A 16,874-nucleotide genomic window follows, 5' to 3' on the forward strand; every position below is an offset into this window, starting at 1 on the left:
ACAATCAGAGACTCACCCACAATTTTCTGAGAGATACTCCTTTGAAATGTTGTTCCAGCGCTTCTCAGCCCTAAGTGGAATGACCCCTCAAATCTCAGCACTGTATTACAATGTTCATTACCTGGTCAGAATATTTAGGGACCATTATTTTCCCTCAAGCATGTGCTTGTGTTGCTTCCTTATACTCATGTCTAGCAAGGATTTTTCTCAGTATCCTTGAACCATCACTGGTAGAAAACAATAATTTCACAGTCAAATTCATGAACTTTCCAACGTTACGCCAGTTCATTCCTTTTTGGTTATTTGTTAGCTGCTTAAGAGAAGTTAAAGGCTTATCATTGCACGTCTGTTATGATTGGTCGCTGGCAATTCATTACTGCTAACACCTTCACATTCTCAGGAAGCACACATTTCAGAGATGTTTGTGCCCTGATTTCTTTAGAGTTAATCATCAAACGCATTCCCTCTGCGGTTCTGGCAACCTGCTTGAAGTAAGCAATTGAGCATATGGGAAAACACAATTTCTGCAACACATGATCTGTGCATACAATACAAAGGTAGCAATTTCAATTTTCACTCTCTGCCTAACTGATTTAGCCTTTCAATTTTATTCTCTTTATAAACTGGTTGCTCACTATGTAGATGCAATGACAGACCTTCAGACAACCAATTTATTTATGGGATTACACTGGTTGTTTATTTCAAAGTATTTACACTCTATTATGATGCTGCATTGTTTTAAATTAATCATTCGAGGTCAATATTAATTCTATCTTGTCCTCCCTTCTATTCGAGTTAAAGCTTTTATTCATGTTTTATGTTTTGTCTCATGTTTCCCAGGCAACCATCTATCAGTTGTGGTTACCAGAGTTTAGTTTAAATATTCACCCGCCATCACATTCAATAATTAATGGTTTATAAATTGCAATGCAAATGATGCATTTCTGATAGGTTGAAAAAAAGGAGAACCCAGCCTTTCCTTTCGAAGGGCAGTGAAAAAATTAGTTCCTTTCCCATCCTGAGTGCTTCACAGGCCTGGAAATACTTCTGAACTAAAGTTTAAAGTTTATTTATCACAAGTAGGCTTACATTAACACTGCAATGAAGTTACTGTGAAAATTTCTTAGTCGCTACCATTTGGCGCCTGTTCGGCTACACTGAGGGAGAATTTAGCATGGCCAATGCATCCAAACAGCACATCTTTCAGACTGTGGGAGGAAACCGGAGCACTCAGAGGAATCCCATGCAGATGGGGGGAGAACGTGCAGACTCCACACAGATAGTCACCCAAGCCGGGAATCGAACCCAGGTCCCTGGTGCTGTGAGGCAGCAATGCTAACCACTGTTCCACCGTGTCGACCTGTGCCACCATGCCACACTATCAGCAATCACTGTCATAGGCAAACGTGACAATCAGTTTGCATGTAGCAAGATTTGAGAAACAGCAATGAGATGAATGATCAGATAATCTGTGCCTGCAGGTTAATTATGGTTCAGGACAACTCTGGTGTTCTTTTTGAAATAGTGCCTCAGGATGTTTAAGTATGAATCTGAGAGAAAACCTTAGATTTACATTTCAACTGAAAAACAGTGGAGGTGAAATTGGATGGTGCTGGCTTGCCCGTGTGATATGGGTTGAGGGTATGATCTGGAATGGGTAGGCTTAGACATATTTTAATGGTTTTCTGGTTTCATTTAAATTAGATTAGCCTTTGCATGCCCAGGCCCATTGAGAGCAGGACTGGTATCTAAATTGGATGCTGGGATTTGAGCATTTACAATGGTGCATTGTAGTATGATGCACACTACACATTGGCATAGGACAAGAATATGAGCGCATAAGATGTGTGGAATCGATCTTAGCAATAGATCAAGTTGTAAGTGGACCCAAATAAGGTAATGCTATGCAACACAAATGAGTGGAACCCAAAGTCAATCTGTAGTACTGGTTGAGTTAACAAATATCATGAGCAGTAGGAATGGCACATTGTTACTTGTGTACACAGTAAGTACAGGTGTCCACTTGTCTCAATGATGGCATATTTGCTACCTAGACATATAGCCTTACCACAGTTTCCCAGTTCAGTGCTCTCGTGAAGGAATTGGTGCAAGTGTCATCTTTTGATTGAGGCATTAAATCAAGACAGTTCCAAGGAATATTGAAGAACAATGGATCTTTCCCTATATTCCAGGCAACGTTTATCCCTAACGCCACCAAGACAGATCATCTTGTTTGCCTCCCATGATGTTTGCATCAGGACCTGTAAATTGACTGCCATACTATATTGAGAATCTTGGTGTGACACACAACCTTAGGAAAGTCTACAAGTTAAAGACAGTTCCAGAGATAAGAATCCTTCCAGTATATGGTCCAGTACCAGAAACAAGACTGACAAGTAACTTACCATTAGAACACATCTATTAACACAAATACTTCAATGAACTGGATATAAAAACCCCTGAAGGTGGTAAAGTTGGCTGTCCTTGACGTACGAAGACATTGAAAGACTGACAGCACTAAACTGGTTAACAATAAACTGAGGTGAGAGCAACAGATTGCCAATCACTGACTGAAAACAAAAGTTGAACTCAGAAGGTGGGGAAGAGTAAGATGTATTGACATGTGTAAGATTGCCTGAAGGTGGGGGAGACAAAGGGTGTAACTTTCAACTTTGTCAGGATGTAAAATAGCCAATAGCGAATCAAACATTGATTTTCCGTGGTAAGCTTGATCTGATTTACTTCTCATTCCTCACTAAATTTGAAATTTCTGCACGCTGTTGACTGAGCTCTGCACTTAAAACGAAGGCATTTATCACGTCAGGGTCATAAACTTTATCAGCAGAATTTTAACTGTCAGCTGAACTGGATTGGTTCAGTGTGGGCAAGGTATTAAATTCCCAAGATAAAAGCAAAATACTGTGGATGCTGGAATCTGAGACAAACAGAAAATGCTGCAAAATCTCAGCAGGTCTGACAGCATCTGTGGGGAGAGAATAGAGCCAACGTTTCAAGTCTAAATGACCTTTCATCAGAGCTCTGACGAAGGGTCATCTAGACTCGAAATGATAAGACCATAAGACCATAAGACATAGGAGCGGAAGTAAGGCCATTCGGCCCATCGAGTCCACTCCACCATTCAATCATGGTTGATTTCAACTCCATTTACCCGCTCTCTCCCCATAGCCCTTAATTCCTCGAGAAATCAAGAATTTATCAATTTCTGTCTTGAAGACGCTCAACGTCTCGGCCTCCACAGCCCTCTGTGGCAATGAATTCCACAGACCCACCACTCTCTGGCTGAAGAAATTTCTCCTCATCTCTGTTCTAAAGTGACTCCCTTTTATTCTAAGGCTGTGCCCCCGCGTCCTAGTCTCCCCTGTTAATGGAAACAACTTCCCTACGTCCATCCTATCTAAGCCGTTCATTATCTTGTAAGTTTCTATCAGATCTCCCCTCAACCTCCTAAACTCCAATGAATATAATCCCACGATCCTCAGACGTTCATCGTATGTCAGGCCTACCATTCCTGGGATCATCCGTGTGAATCTCCGCTGGACCCGCTCCAGTGCCAGTATGTCCTTCCTGAGGTGTGGGGCCCAAAATTGCTCACAGTACTCCAAATGGGGCCTAACCAGTGCTTTATAAAGCCTCAGAAGTACATCCCTGCTTTTGTATTCCAAGCCTCTTGAGATAAATGACAACATTACATTTGCTTTCCTAATTACGGACTCAACCTGCAAGTTTACCTTTAGAGAATCCTGGACTAGGACTCCCAAGTCCCTTTGCACTTTAGCATTATGAATTTTGTCACCGTTTAGAAAATAGTCCATGCCTCTATTCTTTTTTCCAAAGTGTACGACCTCGCACTTGCCCACGTTGAATTTCATCAGCCACTTCTTGGACCACTCTCCTAAACTGTCTAAATCTTTCTGCAGCCTCCCCACCTCCTCAATACTACCTGCCCCTCCACCTATCTTTGTAATGTATGGCTCTATTCTCCCCCCACAGAAGCTGTCAGACCTGCTGAGATTCTCCAGCATTTTCTGTTTTTGTATCAAATTCCCAAGAAGGGGTTCAGCAGTGGGTGAGGGTTAATTAATGGTGGCCATTGAAGTCATTACAGCCCTGAATTTCTTAATCTCCATCTTGTTCCAACGATTTGCCTCTTACATTTTTTTTGATTCATTCATGGGAGGACATGGGGATCGCTGGCTGGCCAGCATTTATTGCCCATCCCTAGTTGCCCTCATTGAGAGTCAACCACATTGTTGTGGCTGTGGAGTCACATGTAGACCAGATTGGGGAAGAATGGCAGATTTCCTTCCCGACAACACACTAGTGAACCAGATGGGTTTTTCTGACAATGGTTTCATGGTCATCAGTAGATTCTTAATTCCATATACTTTTATTGCATTCAAATTCCACCATCTGCCATGGCGGGATTTGGATCCATGGACGCAGATCCCGAGAACATTAGCTGAGTTTTAGGGGGATTAATAGTTTAGAGATAATACCACCAGGTCGTCACCTCTCAATGTCATGATCTGCTGCTCACAAATTTATCCCCAAAGTAATTGATGGCATGCATGGTAATGTCATCAACTAATGTGCAGGAATGAGGTCAGTCAGACACAGGGGCTCCTGACTTTCACTGAAGTGATTGAATCTCCACAGGTACAGGAGTCATTGACTGCACATCTGACAATCAAATCTTCTCAGACTATCCAGGAGTATTTATAAAACCATTCCCTTAATTTTCAGTTTGTGCGATTATCAGAAAATTATCATGCATATCTGTGCAAGATATCTTGGGAGAGGCCACGACACCGCCATTCTGCAAAAGTCACATCTCACATAGGCCTTCACACCTTCATGCAGTATCAGGTCTTGATTCCATGGAGATAAGGGCTACCCTCGATGGATGTGGCCTGAAAGGAGTCCCAGCACTGATGCAGAGAAAAGGCACAACTGGATACAGAAGAGCAGAAGGGTGGTCATAGAGCCTGTCATTGGGTTTCAGACATTGTGATTCAGGTGTTTGAAATGATCTGGCGGTACCAGCAAAGCTTCCCAAAATGGTAGTGGTCTGCTCTACCCTGCACGATGTTGCAACATAGAGAGAACTGAAAGAGGGGGAAGGTGATGACTGTCCTACATACTTAGAAGAGCAGCAGGATGAAGAAGAGCTTACTGCAGCCAGGGTTCCTGCAGCCATTCATCTAGATGCCAGAGAAGCCCATAATGGATTCAACCCAGTACAGTTCACATAACTTGAATATGTGAAGCCAAATAGCAAAACAGTCTCTACTGACCCCATGCCATCTTCCAAACACAAATCATTTCCACAATCAGTACGCCCTCCACCTATGGACTGTGCATCCTGTTCTATGTGGGAACTCATGGACACTTCTCATTTCCTGGACAACCAAATGTGCAGAGACAGTTGTCATGTGGAGGAGTTGAAGTCTGGATTTAGGAGCTTAAGTAGCACCTAGAATCACTGCGGCACATGTGTGAGGTAGAATATTTCATGAATAGCACATTTATCGACATGGTTACCCTACAGCTTACGGGTATGCAAGTAGAGAGGGAATAGGTGACTGCCAGGCAGTCACGAAGCATCAGGCAGCTACAAGAGCCCCCTGAGTGCATCTCCCTCTCCAACCAATATTCCATCTTGAACTCTGGTGAGAGGGGTATCTCCTCCGGAGTGTGCAGCCAAAACCTAATCCATGGCTGGCTGAGGAGTATGGAGGTGGGGACGTGCAATTGGGGAGCTGGTGGAAGATTTAGAAAGCAAAAGTGATAATGGATTTGATATTTAGAGACACAAACACATGGCCACAATTGTGAATCCAAGGTGATATGTTTGCTTCTCTGACTGTGAAGTTGTACGAACTAAGTAAGGGCATGATGGGAAAATTGATCAACTATTTGTTACAATATAAAGAACGGCTGACCAAAGCGATTTCAAAATGCCAGACCCTTGTAAGAGTTAATAAGGCTGTATGAGTAAATAAAACAAGATAAGGTCAGGGAGGAAGGAGTCACCGACCTTCTTCTGTTCCATCAAAGGACAAGATAAGGTTATGAATAATGAGACAAAGAGTTCTGGTAGGTCAGCAAGTTAAAACCTGATTAATGATATTGCTCACAATTCTATTACTACTCAAATTCCTGAAAATGCTCTGGTCACGAAAACTGATAATGATTATGTATAAATACTGAACTGATTCTTTGTATAATTGCGGACTTGTGGAAGAATCAGGAGCTGTATCAACTGCTCTCTGACCCCAAGTTTCAGCCATATACTGCATGCAGTTATTCATAAATAAATGCTTGTTCTATTGATGAAACACATTTTGTAGAGTCTATCTTTCACAGTCAAGAAGCAGGAAAAGTTTCCACTTCAACATGACACAAGAGTCAAGGATGGTACTCAGTGACTGGAGAACATTCTGAGGGGGTTGGGGTCAGGAGCAAACAGCCAGTGATTGTAATCCATATTAACATTAAGGATAGAGGCAGAGAGAAGAATTTAATTAATTAATTGAACAGGCCAACTTCAATGAGATGAGAATGGATCTGGCCCAGATAAACTAGAATCAAAAATTGGTGGACAAAGCTGTAATGAACAATGGGTTATCTTTAAAGTAAAATTGATGTGGGTACAGCTGAGGTACATTCCTATGAGGGGGAAAAGTAAGCTCCCTGGATGGCAAAAGAGATAAAGAATAAGATGAAGCAGTAAAAGGGTATAAATGACAAATGTCCGATTGATTTTAAAAACAGGCTGAATATCCTTGTTCAGAGGACAAGTGAAAAAGAGACAAAGAGAAAGTATGAGGAAAGGCTGTCAACTAACATGAAAGGCAATGCAAAAGTGTTCTACAGGCATAAAAATAATACAACAAATGTGGTACATTAGTGGCAGGGGACCAATCAGGAATCTTAAAGATGATTTACCCATGCTTGCAGGGGACATGGATAAGGAATTAAATGTATATTTTATTTATTCATTCTTGGGATATGGGTATTGCTGTCTGGGCCAGTATTTGTTACCCAACCCTAATTGCTCTTGAATTGAGTGGCTTGCTAGATCATTTCAGAGGACATTTCAGAAACAACCACAATGCACTGGCTCTGGAGTCAGAAGTAGGCCAAACCAGACAGGAGGGCATATTTCCTTCTCTAAAGAACATTAGTTAACCAGATGGGTTTTTACAACATTGGTGTCATGGTCATTGGACTTTTTAATTACAGATTTTTATGGAATTCAAACTTCATCATCTGCCATTGTGGGATTCAAACCAGGGCTCACAGAGCATTACCCTTGGTCTCTGGATTACTAGTCCAGTAACAATACCACTACACCAATGCCTCCCCCCCTTGTCTTTACCAAGGAAGACTATCCCGCCCAGGTCACTGTGAAAAGTAAGTTGCTGGGCTTGATATTGATAAAGAGGAGAAATTTGAAGGCTAGCTTTATTTGGAATCGATAAATCACCAGGATTAGATAGGATGCATCCAAGAATACTGAGCGAAGGAAAGCCTCTACCTTCCATGCTTTCCTGGTTGGAGAAATTGGTCTCTTCCTCCCCTCTGCTGGAAACAGCACTTCACCATGGGACCTCATGTCCCATGTACACTCTCTGGGGACGAGTTGGAGAGTGCCAGATGGGGGAGGCTCGGAGGAGACCTCCTTTCCACGTCAAACTTTCCAACTCTTCTGGTTGCTGAAGCCTCAAGAATCAAGGTAGAATTCCATCACTCTGATCACTGCTGGGGACCCTTTAACTAGAACTCTTTCCATTGACAGGTACAGGTCACTTGCACACCCATTGTGATTAATTGACAAACACAGTAAGAAATCTAACAACACCAGGTTAAAGTCCAACAGGTTTAATTGAGAAAGCCAAAGATGGAATGCTAACATGTTGTGGTTGAATGAATCAACATTGGCAAAGCCAACTTTGCAATGATTGGGTTCTGGGTTGGTTCTATTAAAACACTATCCTATTAGCCTTCAGCAATGGCTTCACTGGCAGGAACTTGCAAATACGTTGTGACCAATTAACATGTATAGTTTCCATTCTTCATTTGGACATAGAAACATATAATGGAAATATAAAAATGATTAAAGAATACAAGATCAAACATGAACTTATTGAATGGTGGAGCATGTTCGAGGGGCCACATTGCCTACTCTTGCTCCTGATTCAAATGTTTGTATGTTTTAAAATGGTGAGTGGACTGAATTATATCTGTATTTCCTGTTCTAATGAACGCTTGGCTTCCCATCTTGCTGCATCTGACAACTGCACTTGTTTTACGTCCATCTGTACAATGCTGCAGAAAATCACTATTGCCAATAAGAAAATACTAGGAAATGACCCTGTTAGAGCAGAGGGATTCAACTTATTTCACATATTTTATGGAACACCTTTGACATGTTCATATACTTTGTCATTTGTTATACCTCAGTTACATCTGATACTGCAAATTAAACCTCATTTTTAAGATACTGCACCATGCACTGGTCAGAATTTACTTGACATGTTAGAATGTTCCTTTTATTCACTTGTGAAGGCAGGATTTGCTCTGGTGCCTTATATTTATGCACACAGCATGGGATTTTACAGCCTTGCTCATCCCAAAACCATAAAATCCCACCCGAGGTCAAAGGGACCTTCCCAGGCTCTGCCCCTCGCCCACTCCGGTTCCCACGGCAGTTGGGTAAAATTCCGGCCACAGAGTCTGGAAAAGATGACACCTCACAGAATGGGACAGATTTCTGTTCCTGGTTCAGGACTGCCCAGAGTTAATGGGAGAAAAAATTACGACTGGTGCACAGATCTGGAGACCCAACCTCCATTTTCCATCATGTGAGAAAAGGGGATTGGGGGAGTAGGTCGGGATCTCCGCACACTGCTATTCAGAAGTTGTCAACACTACTCTAGAAGTGATAATTTCAAACCTTCTGAGGTTTTCAGTGAGGCAGCTGCATTTTGGAATACACATAAAGTAACCCTGTGATAAGCAGTGGTATAAATCATGGAGGCAGGACGAGTTTAAATGGGGAGTAAAAATGGTATCATCCCCTTTGCAGTAAATGGTGAAATGTGGTATCCTATGTTATAGCTATGTCTACTATAGTGTGCAACAACAGTGCTGTGATTGAAAAAGGCGAGTGACCATTACATATTATCATTGCAAGGCTGTCACTTCTACTTTATTTATTCTTTCATCAAGTGTCAGATCATGCCCGAGATCAGGTGCAAAGCCTTTTCTTGTCAGTGTGAATCATGAATGTCTATCTTGTGGAACCATGTATTGGATTCAATTTGAATTTGAATTGGTTTTTGCCCTGGCCACTCTATGCATTGCTTTGTAACTTTAATACAGGAATATATTTTTCAAATTCTTTCATGAGATGTGCTCATCACAAACTAGGCCAGCATTTATTGCCGCCAAGTGCCCTTGTGAAGGTGGGGGTGAGCCACCTTCTTGAATCACGACAGTCCCCGTGGTGTAGGTACACCCACAATTCTGTTAGGGAGGGTGTTTCAAGGTTTTGTCCCAGTAAGAGAGAAGGTACGGCGATATAGTTCCAAGTCAGGATGGCATGTGATTTGAGGAGGATTTTGCAGGTGGCGCTGTTGCTATGCATCTGTGGCCCTCGTCCACCTAAGCGGTAGAGGTAATGGGTTTGGAAGGTCCTGTTGAAGAAGCCTTGATGTTTGCTGCAGTGCATCTGTATATGGTACGCATTACTGCTGCTGTACATCAGTGATGGAAGCAGTGATTGCTTAAGGTTGTGCATGAGGTACCAAGCAAGCAGACTGCTTTGTCTTCGATGGGTTGAGCTTCTTGAGTGCTATTGGAGCTGCACTCATCCAGAATGAAGACAGACTTTGGGGGATCAAGAGGTGAGTTACTTCCCACAGAATTCCCAGCCTCTGACCTGCTCTTGTAGCCAAAGTATTTATATAGTTGGTCCAATTCAGTCTCTAGTCAATGGTAACTCCCAGGAAGTTGATATTCAGTGATGTTAACATACCTGAGTATTTAGGGAGGATGGTTAGATCCTTTCTTGATGCAGATGGACATGTGCCGCACAGGAGTTAGGCAAAATGCCACTTGTCGCTGAATAGCCTAAGCCTGAATGTTACCAAGGTCCTGTTCCATATGGACATGAGGATTTGTGAACTGTGCTGAACATGGCGCAATCATCAGTGAATACCTCCACTTCTAATCCTCTGATGGAGGGAACATCATTGATGAAGCAGTTGAAGATGGATGGGCCTGGAATATTATCCTGAGAAAGTCCTGCGGTGATTTCCTTGGACTGAGAGGATTGACCACCAATAACCACAACCCATCTTCCCTGGTGCTCAGAATGATTCAAACCAGTGGAGGCATTTCCCCAATTCCCATTGACTCCAGTTTTTGGTGGGGCCCCTTGATGCCACATTAAGTTAAATGCTGCCTTAATGCTTCATATTTGAATTCACTTCATATTTGAATTCAACTCTTTTGTCCAAGTTTAGATAAATACTATAGTGCAGTCAGGAACTGAATGACCCCGGCAGAATATGAACGGAGTGGGAATGGAGGGATACAAAAGAGTGGTCTAGTTTGGACCAGGGAGCGGCGCGGGCTAATTGTTCCTTGTTTCTCGTTTCAAGGCTTCATTCTATGATCATCTTGCTGGTGCCAGTACAGAGCGAGACTGCGGATAGTTGGGAACCTGTCTCGGGGGCAGGGAATTCAGATGGTGTTCGTGGAAGTGGAAATGACTAGGGTTGGGAAGCATTTTCCGATCAGGGCCATTGTGATCTCCTGGACTCGTTTCGATCGCCTCAGGGGGTCGGAGAGGAATTTCCCAGATTTTTTTTCCCCATATTGGCCCTGGGGTTTTTCACTCTGGGTTTTCGCCTCTCCCTGGAGATCACATGGTCTGGAATGGGGGGGGTGGGGGTGAGTTAATAGGTTGTAATGAACAAAGCATCGTAGCTGTGAGGGACAGCTCGGTGGATAGGATATTGGTATGTAGATAGGCTGGAAAATTGGGCGGGGATCCTGGATTCAGGATTCAATCCTGGACCGGGGAGCGGCGCGGGCTTGGAGGGCCGAAGGGCCTGTTCCTGTGCTGTATTGTTCTTTGTTCTTTGTTCTTTCTTTTCTTTAGAACCCAAACTAAGCACCAGTGAGCAGGTTATTGCAGAGTAACTGCTGTTTGATAGGATTGCCAAAGATCCTTTCCATCACTATGTTGATGACTGATAGCAGACTGATGTGGCATTAATTGGCTAGGTTGGATTTGTCCAGTCTTTTGTGGACAGGATATACCTGAACAATTTTTCACAGTGTAGCAGCTATACTGGAACAGCTTGGCTATGGGCACAGCTACTTCAGGAGCATTATTGCCAGAATGTTGTCAGGGTCCATCGACTTTGTAGTATCCTATGCATTAAGATGTTTCCACTTAGCCCTTTGGGCTGAAGATGCTTTAGCCTTGTCTTTTGCACTTATGGTGACTGGCGAGTTCAAGTGAAAGAACAAGATTGCGAAAGTAGAATAATCTTCAGGTGCATTAGAACAAACCATCCTCTGAATTTAGTGGTATTCTGCACTGTAAAACACTGAACGTGTAGCCCAGTATGAGAACAAAAGGTAATTGCTTAAATATTGCCCACAGCTTCCATTACTTTTTTTAAAAAGAATTGGCCTGTAATAATTCCACGGAGGTGAAAGCCCCGTCACCAAGTTACTTTATTTACACCATACATCTGTACACAGCCAGCTCTCCAGTTGCTCCCTGCTGAATGCAGGCTGGGAGTCTGACACACCTGCTTTAAAATAGGGAGCATGAAGCACCTTGATTTAACCATCAATTAGGACTCATCAGGTAGTTCATACTCTAGCAAGCTAACCTCAATAGCCTGGCTGAAGTCATCACATTCCTCCCCCCCCAAAGTCTGAGGAATCCCCTCGGTTTGCTTCTCACAGGGGTCTTTTCCTCTGCTTGAGCGCCAGGTCCGGATCCTCCAACTCGGCCTCTGATGTCAGCGGTGTGTAACGGTTGGGCCCTGTCTCTTCCGCCGCGAACGCCAGTGGTCTGGTTCCTCGTCCACTTCAGGTGGTAGGGGAATCATGGCAGCTTCATCTCCTGTGTCCATTTCGGATTCTGAGGTCCCCATCAAGGGTGCAGGGGAGGCGGTATTTGCTTGTCGAGGGGGACTCTGCTCGTCTCTAAGGCTGCAGCCTCGGTTCCGGAATGGGTGGAAACTTGAAGCTCGTCCAGGTGTTTCCTTACCAGTGCCTCGCCTACACGTACTCGGTAGGATACCAGTCCGGTCCTGGACTCGACTGTTCCGGTTACCCAGGCGGGTCCATTTGCATAATTTCTGACCCAAACTCTCTCCCCCACTTCAAAGTGCCTCTCTCAGCGAGTGTTGTTATGGCCCCTGCACTGGGCTTCCTGGTGTCTTTCCACCTTTCCTCCCAGGTTGAGCAACAACAGGCTCAGTCTAGTGCGGGGCCGTCTGCCCAACTGCTAGTGCAGTTCCCGTGGTGGCGTGTGGAGTGGTCCTATAGTCAAATAACCACCTTGAGAGTTTCATCTCTAATGAGGCCGCTGGCTGTTTTTTCAACCCGGCCTTTAACGTCTGAATTGCCCCATAAATGGGCCTGCAAAATCGACATGAGTCATGACCATTGTCTGCCTGGTAATTCCCACGGGTGCAGCAGGGCTGCCAGTGGTGCCTTCTGCTCCTGTTGGCACTTCTGGCACTGTCCTACCAGTTTCACTATATCTGCGTCCAGACCTGACCGCCAGACTTAGCTCCTGGCCAGCATCTTCATTTTTGATACTCCAGGGTGTCCATGGTGTAGTTCGGCCAGTATGGCCCGACGGCCCTGCCTTGGGATGATGACCCGTGCTCCCCACAGCAGCATCCTGTCTTCCACCGTGTTCTGCTCCCTCCTGCTCCAGTATGGGTGGAACTGTGGATGGACTGGTCTTTCCAGCTGCCCTGTCAGCACCAGGTGCTCTACCTTCGCCAATATAGGGTCCTTCTGCGTCCACTGGCGTATATTGTGTGCATCCACCGGGAGAGTATCCATGAAGTTTAACATCATCAGGGTCTCCTCCATTCTGGGCACCAATGGTGGGGTGTCTGGTAATGGTAGCCGGCTTAAGGCATCGGCGTTTGCCACTCTAGTCCTTGGTTGGTGCTCCAATCGATACTGATATGCCTCCAGCAATAATGCCCAACGCTGGATCTGGGCTGACGCTATCAGTGGCACTACTTTGTCTTCCTTCAGTAGGCCCAGCAAGGGTTTATGATCTGTTACGACCGTAAATTTTCACCCATACAAATACTGGCGAAATTGTTTTGACTGCGAAGATTACCATCAATCCTTTCTTTTGAATCTGAGCATATCTTCGCTCTGCCATTGCCAGGATCCTAGAGGTATACGCTATTGGCCGCTCTTGTCCGTTCTGCCACCTGTGAGCCAGCACTGCGCCCAATCCATATGGGGACGCGTCACAGGTGAGTACCAATTCCTTCCTGGGGTCATAATGTACCAATACATTTTCGGATGAGAGTTGCAGTTTAATTTTCTTGAAGGTCCTGTCCTGGTGGGTCGACCATTCCCAAGTTTGTCCCTTTTTTAGCAACTGGTGGGGGGGACCCAGAATGGAGGCCCTATTCTGTATGAATTTCCCCTAGTATGTTGCCAGTCCAGGTAGACAATGGTCGTGACTCCATGTCGATTTTACAGGCCCATTTATGGGGTCCATGTTTCTGGTGATAATAGATGCCCATTCCAAGTGGTTAGACGTCTATAAACAAAACTCAGCAAACACGATGGCAACCGTTGAGAAACTGCACAGCTCGTTCGCAACGCACGGGATCCCAGAGGTATTAGTTTCCAATAATGGTTCAGTGTTCACCAGCCTAGAGTTCACAAAATTTATGAAATCAGTGGGACCTGGCACATCAAGATGGCACCTTATCACCCGGCATCAAATGGGCTAGCGGAGAGAGCAGTCCAGACGTTAAAGGCCGGGTTGAAAAAACAGCCAGCGGCCTTATTAGAAACAAAACTTTCAAGGTGGTTATTTGACTATAGGATCACTCCACACCTCACCACGGGAACTGCGCCAGCAGAGTTACTGATGGGCAGACGGCCCCACACCAGACTGAGCCTGTTGTTGCCAAACCTGGCAGGAAAAGTGGAAAGACACCAGGAAGCCCAATGCAGGTGTCATAACAACACTCACCGAGAGAGGCACTTTGAAGTGGGGGAGAGAGTTTGGGTCAGAAATTATGCAAATGGACCCGCCTGGGTAACCGGAACAGTCGAGTTCAGTATCCTACCGAGTATGCGTAGGCGAGGCAGTGGTAAGGAAACACCTGGACCAGGTTCGGGCCTCAAGCTCTCCACCTGTTCCGGAGCCCAGTCCGCCCTGCAGCCACAGGGACGAGCAGAGTCCCCCTCGACAAGCCAGTACCGCCTCCCCTGCACTCTTGATGGGGACCTCAGGGTCTAAAATAGACATGGGACAAAGCTGCAGTGATTCCCCAACCACCTGAAGTGGACGGGGTACCAGACCTCCAGCGTTCGGGGCGGAAGAGACGGGTGCCCAACCGTTACACACCACCAACATCTGAGGTGGAGTTGGAGGATCCTGACCTGGCGCTCAAGCGGAGGAAAAGACTCCTGAGGGAAGCAAACCGAGGAGATTCCTCGGACTTTGGGGAGGAGGAGTTTGATGACTTCAGTCAGGCTAATGAGTTTGGCTTGCTAGAGTATGAACTACCTGATGAGCCTTCGCGTTCCGTGCCCGCTGGGCACCGCAGGGCCTGGGGTGTATTATGAACCCCGACAATCACATTATGATTTAATGTTTTAAGTTTCCTTTTGATTTTGTTTTTGGTTCGGGCTGTTTCCCCTCCTTTTGGGGTGCTGCTCCTTTTGATTTGTCCCTATGTTAATTTGAGTTCGTTTATTTGGTTGGTATCAAAAGAAATACCTGATAAGCCTTCCTAAGTTAATTTGATTTAGTTTAATTTGTTGGTGCAGAAAAGAAGTATCTGATGAGTCCTACTTGATGGTTAAATCAGGAAGCCTCATGCTCCCTATTTAAAGCAGGTGTGTCAGACTCCCAGCCTGCATGCAGCAGGGAGCAACTGGAGAGCTGGCTGTGTACAGATGTATGGTGTAAATAAAGTAACTTGGTGATGGGACTTTCGCCTCCGTGGAGTTATTACAGGTGCATTGGTGTTAACATGCAATACCTGTTATAAATGTTGGATTGTAAAACCATCACAGCCCCTGACAACGTGCTGTGTCCCTTCACCATCTGAAACTGTTGGCTTGCACAGTTCATGCTCCAGCACTGGGAACTCCAATCATTTCAACCTTTAGCATTGTTGGTTTTGACTATTCACAATCTTAGCACTGGCAACTTCTGCATTCACTCTGTGGCATTTGTGGCGACGACCGTGCACCCTCCGGCACTGGTGACTACAACCATTCACCAAGGAGCACTGGCAACTTCAAGCATTCACTCAGCAGTACTGGCAGCTTTGACTGCCTTCTGGCACTGGCTGCTTCAGCTGTTTACAGTGCAGTACTTGCAGCTTCAACCATTCGCCCTCTACCGTTGGCAGTTTTGGCCATTCACCCTGAAGCACTGGTGGTACTTGCTTGTACAGCAAGAATCATTCACACAGGAAGAGAATTATCAGCCCCTTGTGAATGTATCAGTCCTTCAAAATCCCCAAAGCAAAATGAAATACACACATTGGCAATGTAGCAAGCAATATTGTTTAAAGTATGAAATAAGTGTTTCTAAAAAAAAATTCAAGATAGAAAGTTGAGATTTTGCCTCAGGTGCAAATTGTGCCCAAACCTGCACTAACTTCCAGAAGTTTCATTATCCTTGACTTTTCGGCAGCATTGACTGAAATTGATAGCTTTGACAGCTTTCCCTCTGGCACTGAGAGATTTGAGTGATCATCCTCCCACACTGGTGGCTGTCACCTTCTTCAAGTGACAAGGATGCCTGTCTTATTCCTTTCAACCTGTAACTTTAACATTGAGCCAATTAATGATAGGTACAAATGAATAAATAATTAAGCTAATCACACTTAACAAGGTGTAAAGAGCTTACTGCACTGCCTGAATTAACAATTGTGTTGGTGGAGCCTTTGAAATTGATTTATATGGGTCATTGCTCATTATCTGTTTTGGACAGTGGCTTGCCAGTTGTGTGGTGGTGAATATAATATACTTGTGGATCTAGTTAATTTTCATTTCAAATCGGGTTACGTGAGTAAAAAATCTTTACACTTACTCAGCTAATATTCTGGGGACCTGGGTTCAAATCCCGCCACGGCAGATGGTGGAATTTGAATTCAATAAAATTATCTGGAATTAAGAATCTACTGATGACCATGAAACCATTGCGATTGTCGGGAAGACCCATCTGGTTACTAATATTTTTGGTGTGGCACAGTGGTTAGCATTGCTGCCTCACAGCACCAGGGATCCGGGTTCAATTCCAGTCTTGGGTTATTGCCTGTGTGATGTTTGCATATTCTCCCCATGTCTGCGTGATTTTCCTCCGGGTGCTCTGGTTTCCTCCCACAGTCCAAAGATGTGTGGGTCAGATTGATTGGCCGTGCCAAATTAACCCTAGTATCAGAGGGATTAGCAGGGTAAATATGAGAGGTTGTGGGAATAAGGCTTGGGTGGGATTGTGGTCGGTGCAGACTTGATGGGCCGAATGGCCTCCTTCTGAACTGTAGGGATTCTATGATTCTCTGTGTGATAAAACTGTTTTTCAAAACGTA

Source organism: Mustelus asterias, chromosome 7 (genome assembly GCF_964213995.1).
Source record: "Mustelus asterias chromosome 7, sMusAst1.hap1.1, whole genome shotgun sequence".
Lineage (NCBI taxonomy): Eukaryota > Metazoa > Chordata > Chondrichthyes > Carcharhiniformes > Triakidae > Mustelus > Mustelus asterias.